Genomic DNA, 9,675 nt, shown 5'->3' with positions numbered 1-9,675 from the left:
TGTCGCCCGAACACTATTACGGCCTGGCCACGACATTGGTCTAAGGCGATCGGCGGGGCGGCGGGCGGGGCGGAAAACGCGAGCGACCGCCAGGCATGCCACGTACTTTCAGTAGCGGCGGCAGCGACTAGGAGCGGCTGGGACGTAGACGTATTTAAAACCATGTTTTTTTTTTCAAAAGTGCTTAGAATATATTTCATTGTTTGTCAATGGGTGCATGGGCTAAATACAGGACGACAAATTTATTTACATCTACATAGTTTAGTATTTTATATATTGTATATATAAAGCACCAAAAAAAACGAGTACTTACACAAGAATAAGTGTGGAGACGTCACAAAATACTTAAATACGCGAAAGTACATTTAAAATTTCAATAATAAACCCTTCCGTCTCCATGTCGCTCGAAAAAAAAACAAAATGTTTTGTTCCGCATCGCCCCGCTCGATCCGTCGCGCCGCCTAGGCCGGTCGCACCGCTCTAAAGTCGTGGCATCGCCCGCGCTGCCCGATACAAATGTTCGAGTGGCGCCCCTCCCCGCTCGCCGCCGCCGCCGGTCGCCCGGTGCACGCCGCGCGCGTTGCCGCTCGGCGACAAGGCTCGTGGCATGCATTATGCGTCGCCGGGTTATTGTTTTTGCGACTTACCGCCGGTCGCCGCCGCCGATCGCCTTAGACCAATGTCGTGGCCAGGTCGTTAGCATTAAACATTAACACTCGTATATTTCCGCAATCGCTGCCCGCTGAAAGGTTTCGTCACAAAGTAGTGTTTGCCGCCGAAAGTATTGAGCGCTGTCATATCCAGCATAAGATAGATGGGCAATTTTGGAACGAAGTTTCTTATCGCACTGTTCGGACTTGGCGGATGCGGGCTAGGCGAAAAAAAGTGTAGGTACCTATGTACCTAAGAATTTTTCGTCACGACCCTTTCTTAACTTCATTCCAACCGAGTGTTCCACGAAACTCGCTCATTTTTTATTAGCAAAAAAACTTTTCGAAAAGAAAGATAAAGATAAGAATTCAAACTACAATATTTTCTCAATTTTAATTACTTCATACATAAAAGCCACAGCTTAAACCAAAGGTATTATATTGTTCTGCAGAACCTAACCCTAAACTACCTACATTTATCATAACTACTATACTATTATGCTACAAAATAAATTTCAATTTATTTATGGTTCAGTGACTTGAACTTATATAGTTTAGAGGTACCTAAATATATACTTGTATTAGTTTCTTTAGCAAAGTAATAAAGACGCGTATCTACTACCTTAAACTAATTTTCTCAAAATTTAGCTCCATAGCTCGCTTAGCGTCACTATTTTGTACAAATAATTTGCTGGAAACTCATTTTAATATCAGTGAACTTCGCAAAGCTGATGTTCAGTATCGGACTTGTTCGCAAACTGCATCTAAAGTCGTTTGATATTTCGCTCATAAAACTTTGCGCTTATTTGTACTTTAATTTGAATGGAAAAGAGTGGTTTTTGGCTCAACAACGCTTATTAATTTGCACATTTCAAGCGTTACCAGTTGCTTATTACTGTGCTCAGAGACAAGCAAGAAATATAAACAGTCAACTGTAATGTTTTAGATGGCGTTATTTAGCCTTGCGTGAGGTTATATACGGATTTAGATTTAAATTGTATTTTCTGTCCACATTTGATCTTAAAATTCAATCGGGGCTAGTAGATACGTATTTTAAGTCTAAATCCGAACTAGTTATGCTCTTGTGTCCTCTGTATGGATCCCTAATTGTCTATAGCTATGATCTATCGGAGGGACCTTAAATATATGATTTTATGGATTTAGGTCAGAGCGCTGTTCAAATTGTTTAGAGTTGATAAGTGTGATTTGAAACGATTAATGCATCATACATTTTTGTAGTGCAGTAGAAGCTACCAGTCTTAATTATTAAATTGTCAGCGCTGTAATGAATTCCCAGCGGGGAGGTTTTATTGAGGGCTTTAGAGAAGGCTATATCTCACTAGAAACATGAATATGACGCGTTTTAGTAGCAGAAACGTGGGACGAGTATTGTTGATATGAATAAGTAGGTAAGTACCTAATGTTCGATATTCAATTGTGGTGAATCATACTAACACTTAGCTGATTATACTGTTTAACTCATGTATTTATTGTCACTCGCGTGACATGTTCATGTGTAAATGAAGATTTTCAAGCACTAACCGTGAGAACGGTTCACGATGGCCGCGCGTCGCGTCCTGCTACACGCCGCGCCGCGCGAACATGTTGCGCAAGTTGCTAAAAATACGTGAGTTAAACCGTATAATTAGCTGAGCAGTACGTGATGCACTCATATAATTAATTAGTCGTAATATGTTGCGTTGTCGCTATATTCGCAGCATGATTGTTGTTCTGAATAGTGTTGCACTCGTATAATAAGTCGTAATGTTCGCAGTTGATGATACAAATATGCTGCATTATGGTAAATAAGTAGGGCGTAAGTCTTATTAAACCTTTGTTCAATGCAATTTATATCATCACTATCATCAGGAATAATTTTGTATTTACCAAAAAAATTCTTGATGTACCTAAAGGGTTTAAATAAAACCAATAATTCATTTCGTCTTTACTAACTGTATTGAATGTATTAGGAGTTAACAACTAAAATAAAATGGATTTATAGTCATTTATTATACCTACCTGCATAACCTGGCGGTATTTTGCCTGGTACGGTCAGCCAAGAAATTGGTCTACCACATTTCGACACTATCATCTGATCGATAGAGTCGAAAAGTGATAGACCACTTTCTTGGCTGACTGTACATTATTATCGTGTTGTATGTACAACAATCGAGTTCAGAACAATCTTTACAATCCAACGTTCCCAAAGTATATTTAAGGTCCTCAAACGCTGACAATACAGTCGTGTAAATATTTTTTTGGAACGTTGGCTTGTAAAGATGTTTGTGAATTCGACCTTTTTACTGTGGGATAAACATATTATGAACACCATACACAGGTATTATAAAAATCTTCGTACAAGTAGAAATTTTTTGGTGAGTTTATTAATGATTAAAGCCTGTTTTAATTAGGTAAGTAAGTACCTATTCTTCATTTGTCAAATTACCTGCTATTTATTCGTGTTTCTTGAGTGACATGACAGAGTAATTACAGTAAGAGCCGTGCATATTTGATAAAGTTATGAGCCATAATGAGAGGCTGGCACAAAAAGGATTAGCAGGCACTTTTAAAGATAATCGTTTAGGCACAGCCAGCAACAATGTTAAAAATACGTCTTATTTGTCTGCACTGTCTTGTTTATTCGCACTCGTGTAATGTGCATATATTATAGCTTCTGGTTTGCCCCTACCATTATTTTTAAGCGAAAGCGTAATTCTGGATCTGTAAACTGTCAAAAATATATTGTATCTCAACCCCCTTTTGACCTAAGTAACTTGAAAACCACACCATTTTACTAAAAATAAATCTGAACGCAACTTCAGCAAGAGGCCTACTAAAATACCAAAAATCTGAGTTTAATTTGACGTTAGTCGAAACTCGAATAGCTTGCTAGGTAGGTGTCGAGGACTGATATAAGGTTTTATATGTTATTTACTTTTTATATATTTTGTCTATGTTTTATGGTATTTTGTTTTACCTTTTGTTTTTAGTTGTCATTAAATGCTCATGTCTGAAAGCCCAGCTTTTTCGTTTGCTCCCATTTTAGCTATCGAAGTAGTAATTGTCCTGGATTCCGGGACATTTTGGTCCTTCTCGGAACATGATCACGCGTTCTAAAACGAAACAGCTGAGCACACCGGCAAAAAGTGCTGGCAAGACGCGCTCGGACTCGGGAGCGTTGGCTGCGGGTGGGGCCGGCCGGTCCTCGAGATTGGACACCGTTTCGGCCGGTGCCACTGTTATGCCCGCACCCCACGTTTTCAAAAGCCCCGAGGAGCCCGGAGCGTCGGCTGCGGGTGGGTCCGGTCAGCCCACAAAGTTGGACACCGTTACGACCGGAACCACTGATACGCCCGCAGCCTACGTCTCCAAAGGCCCCGAGGCCCCCGAGACGCCTCGCCAGTGTCGTGTGAATAGTGCTGAACAGATTAATGTTGTTTCTCCTAGTAACAGGTCGCGTGTGTCGTCTTCTCGTTCATCAGCCACAATAAAGGCACTGAGGTTGAACGAGGAGGCCCAATTGGCGCGTCGCAGCCTGGAGCGTGAACAGCAGCTATTTGAACGTGAGCAGGCGCTACTGCAACTACAACGCGACCAGGAGGTCGCACGCCAGCGGCTTGACTTCGAACGTAAGCTCTTCGAACAAGCTAAGCAAGTGGAAGAGCTCGAAATAGAGGCAAGACTGGCAACCCAAGAAGTGGATGGACGATCCAACACTCATACGGTCAGTCAATCTTATTCACGTACTGCATCGTGGGTCCGCGACGTCAACCATAGCGGCCGTCGTCCCGCTGACAACAACGTCGATGCGGCCCTAATAAATATCCCGCCTACGGGCGCAGACTCTACTACGGTTCACGTTCGCGAGAGAAAGTTAGGTTTAGAACCTAGTTATATTCAACAAAATAATGTAAACAACCCTATCAACCCATATTTCTCTCAAGAACGAGATACCACACGTCAAAATACTAATAACACAAATGATATGATTGCGTCACATCGCAATCATGAAAATTCAGTGGTACATCATAATCCTGAAAATCATGAAATGCATCGCGATGTCTACAAAAAACCCGTGACATTTCAAATACCAATAAATGACAATTCAAACTTATTGCAAACCTCTACGAGCAATAATAATAAGGCACTGACATCAATGCCGTTGCTTGACAACCCAAATAACAAACAATGTCAGTTGCCGTCAAATCAGCCAGAGCCTTATTTTTATTCTCAAAGGTGCTCACATAAACTACAGCTTACTCCTTTTAGCGGTAAGACCACGGAATGGTTAATGTTTAAGCGCATTTACCGCGATACTCAACATTTGTTTACGCCTACAGAGAATCTTGTGCGTTTGAGCGGCGCGCTGCGCGGCGCGGCCCTGGAGAGCGTGTCGTCGCTGCTGTACACGGCGGAGCGGCCCGAGCAGGTGCTCGACGTGCTGGAGCAGACGTTCGCGCTCCCTGAAATGATCGTGCTACACGAGATTACTCTCGTGCGGAATCTCCCAAAGCTAAGCTTTGATCAAAAAGATCTTACCAACTTTGCTTGTAGATTGCGCAATTGTATAGCAGTAATTAGAAACTTAGATCAGATAGAGCATATTTATTCAGTAGAGTTGTTTCATAGTGTGTTATCCAAACTGACACCGATATTGTACAGTCAGTGGAAAGAATTTGCGTACAAAAGTGACCGATCTGTGCCTAAAATTCAATTATTGTCTGAGTTTCTTGATATTGAGGCTATAAAACACAATCGTTACGGTTTAGTACTTGATTACGCCCGACGACCTGGCACTGTTATGCCTGATTTAGGTAGGCGGTCTGGCACATTTATGCCAGAGTTAGGTAGGCAAACCGGCACCTTTACTTCAGGTTTAGGTAGGCGAAATGGTGCCATTATTTCAGAGTCAGGTAGGCGACATGGTACAGTCGGCAACAATAATTTTTCACACAAACCTACACGAAGTGAAAACATTCATGTGACATCTGTGCGTAACACCAACAATGAACTATGTCGTTACTGTAACAATAAACATAAACTTACGGAGTGTGAGGAATTTAAGTCACTATCTTTAGATGACAAATGGATTTGGTTGCGTGAAGCAAAGATATGTTCTAAGTGTCTGGTATCTAAATCACATCGGTGGAAGTCATGCAGGATCGATCGATGTGGTGTCGACGGGTGCGAACGTTTTCATCACCCATTGCTACATTCAGCAACGACGCCTCACGTAGTCAATGCTGCCAGAGAGTCTCCGTCTTCCTCCTGCGATGTTATTGAACACAAAAACATAAATAAAACTGTTACAATTTCTAACGTCACTGGATCACACTCAAACGATGAAATGTTAAGTCCAGAATCTCAAGTGTTTTTAAGAGTCATTCCGGTTGAAGTAAGCGGTCCTCATGGAAAATATGACACATATGCGTTACTTGATGACGGTTCCATGTCAACCATGATCGACTGGGAGGTGGCACGCCACATTGGAGCGACTGGCCCCATGCAGTCAATCAAGGTTGACGGAGCCTGTGGAATGTCAGTACACAGGCCCATCCAACATGTTAGCTTTTCTATAAAAGGTAAACAATGTTCTGAAACGTTCACGGTTAACAACGCTAAGGCCGTAAACTCACTGTCACTGTTCACACAAACTGTCAACCAAAGCGACATTACGAAATATTCACACTTGGCTGATTTAGCGGACGTTCTTTCAATATCGGAAGCTACACCTAAAGTCTTGCTTGGTGCAGAACATTGGTATCTCACCATCTGCCGTGAGCTTAGGGAAGGTGCCCAAACCGATCCGATTGCCACACGTACAGCTTTAGGTTGGGTATTACACGGCAAATCCAACATTTGGTCTAAACCCGTCTATTTTGTAAATCACATTTCAAGCAAAAATAGTGCTAGTGACACCACCATGGATGAACTTGTGAAAGATTATTTTCGCCTTGATGCCATAGGTATTTCTAAGTCTGAAAATGTGTACTCTAACGAAGATAAACACGCTTTAGGGGTTTTAGAATCCACGACCAAACGTTTGCCATCAGGTAGGTTCGAAGTAGGTCTATTATGGCGTAATGACATTCCAAACACACCTGACAGTTATCCTCAAGCGCTTTCGAGGTTCCACGGTTTGGAAAGGCGAATGGCTCGAGAGTCTAACCTCAAAAAAGATTATTGTGCCTTTATCGATAACATGATGTCAAAAGGTTATACTGAAGAGTGTCCAAAGGAAACATACCATGATAAAATAAACACAAGCGTTACACACAAAGGTTTACGTTGGTATTTACCCCATTTTCCTGTAATCCACCCTCAAAAACGAAAACTGCGCGTAGTCCATGACGCAGCCGCAAAGACTTCGGGAGTCAGTTTGAATTCACTCCTGCTCCCGGGGCCTGATCTCCTGCAGTCACTGCTACACATATTGTTCCGTTTTCGTGAAGGTCATGTTGCGATGACAGCTGACGTGAAAGAAATGTTTCCACAAATTAGGATTAGGCAGGAAGATCGTGACGCTTTACGTTTTCTTTGGAGGAATGACCCTCACTGTGAATTAAAAGAATACAGAATGACTTCCGTTATCTTCGGTGCTGTGTGCAGCCCCTGTACTGCTCTATACATAAAAAATCGTAACGCTCAGGAATTGCAACGGTCTTACCCGGCCGCCGCAAAGGCCATCGTTCGTGATCATTACATGGATGATTATTTAGGAAGTCTTGGCAGTGTCCAAGAAGCTGCGCAACTTGCAGCTGACATAGTAACGGTTCACAAAGCGGCAGGCATGGAGATGCGTGGTTGGGTCTCTAACGTACCCGCTGCACTTGCAGCCGTACCAGAAGACTTACGAGCTCCTATAGTTGAAGATATACATGTAGGGCCTGAAGCTTTTGTTAGGACTTTAGGACTTATATGGCATCCAAAGAGCGATGCCTTTAGTTTTCGTACTGGTTCTCCCATACCAGACCAAGACAAATTAACAAAACGAAAGGTATTGTCTTACCTGATGTGCGTGTACGACCCCCTCGGTCTCTTGACTCCTCTGGTTATTCAAGGTCGTATTTTATTCCAGCAGACATGGCGAACTGGTATTGATTGGGACACTGAGCTGCAATCACATGCCGTTCAAAAGTGGCGAGCTTGGTCTCAACAACTTGCTACGATTACATGCGTCAAAATTCCGCGTTGGTACAGATGTGGGTTTCCAGATGATATCATTCGTGACAGACAGCTTCATATATTTGCAGACGCCAGCGAGGAGGCATACGCGTGCGTCGCATATTGGCGCTTTACATTAACGAGCGGTTCCGTAAAGCTGTCTCTCATTGGAGGAAAGGCCCGACTGAGTCCTTTGAAACCTACGTCTATACCACGACTTGAACTCCAAGCTAGCCTGATAGCCTCCCGATTCGCCAATACGATATGCATCGGTCACGAAATAAAACCTGATGAAATCTACTTTTGGTCTGATTCGACCACAGTACTCAGTTGGATCCGTAGTGATACAAGGACATTCAAACCATTTGTCGCGAACCGTGTGGGCGAAATCACCGAAATCACCAAAGTTACCAACTGGAAATTCGTACCAGGTGGTTTGAATGTAGCGGATGACGCGACTAGATTAAAAGATCGTGACATCGATTTATCGCGGTGGTTCTCTGGACCGGATTTCTTATTACTGCCGTTCAGCGAATGGCCCAAAGAACCATCGACACCTGAAACTACATCCGTCTTGGAAGAGTTAAAACCCTCTAAGACGCATGTAGGACTCATCAATCTGGACAAGCCTTCATCGGTTGTGCCAGATCCCTCACGTTTTAGTGAATGGTTACGCCTGGTTCGTACAACTGCACGTATATTTCAGTGCATCAATAAGTTTCGTTCCCTTTTGGCACATGACAATCCAAATTCTAAAAACAAAACTAACCCTTCTTCTAAGCTTCCGCCACTGTCCGCCGTAGAGATGCAGAAGGCCGAAATTGCCATTCTTCGACAGACGCAGACCGATTTGTTCGGCGAAGAATTTGCCTTGCTTCGAGAATCTAAGCCCTTGCCCAAGTCGAGCAAATTGAATCCTCTCTGCCCGATTATTGATGAAGATGGCCTTCTCAGACTGGACAGTCGTATAAAGCGCATGAAGAACGTTGACTACGCCACTACATCGCCTATTGTTCTTGATGGCCGTCACCCAGCTGTTCGTCTACTCATACGGCACTACCACGTCGAAGCCGCACACGCCTTCAATGAGCTGGTGATTAACGAACTTAAGCAAAGATTTTGGATACTGCGATGCCGTAGCGAAGTGCGCATGGTTGCCCGAAAATGTGCCTACTGTATAAAGCGTAAAGCAACGCCCCACATCCCACCAACCGGCGACATACCAGATGTGCGCCTGGAACACCACAAACGCCCGTTCACAAACACCGGGCTAGATTATTTTGGCCCCGTCGAAGTGTCAATCGGCCGTCGACGAGAGAAACGATGGATAGCCCTCTTTACCTGCATGACGACACGAGCAGTGCACCTGGAAATTGTTGCTAGCCTATCATCAGATTCCGCAATCATGAGCATACGTCGTTTTGCTGCACGTCGAGGATTCCCGAATAAGATACTTTCGGACAATGGGACTTCCTTTGTTGGAGCCAACAGACAACTGTGCGAATTTTACAGCGACGCCGTGCAAGACTTTGCTGCCAGCAAACGCATAGAGTGGTGCTTCATTCCCCCGGCGTCACCATTCATGGGTGGTTGTTGGGAGAGACTTGTAAAGACAGTTAAGACAGCACTCCTTGTGACTCTAAAAGAAAGGGCTCCCAGAGAGGAACTACTCCATACTCTTCTCCTAGAGGCAGAGGCGCTAGTAAACTCGCGGCCATTAACCTACGTCACTGAGAATAGAGAGTATGAAAGCCTGACTCCGTCCCATTTCTTGATTGGTACCTCTTCACCACAGCAGCTACCGGCCGTTTTAGACGATGGTGTATTTTCGTCAAGAAAGGAGTGGCAAAAGGTTCTACGA

The sequence above is a fragment of the Cydia fagiglandana genome, chromosome 14 (genome assembly GCF_963556715.1).
Source record: "Cydia fagiglandana chromosome 14, ilCydFagi1.1, whole genome shotgun sequence".
In the NCBI taxonomy this organism is placed as follows: domain Eukaryota; kingdom Metazoa; phylum Arthropoda; class Insecta; order Lepidoptera; family Tortricidae; genus Cydia; species Cydia fagiglandana.
The sequence above is the reverse complement of the archived record's forward strand: the minus strand, read 5'-3'. Positions refer to the sequence as shown.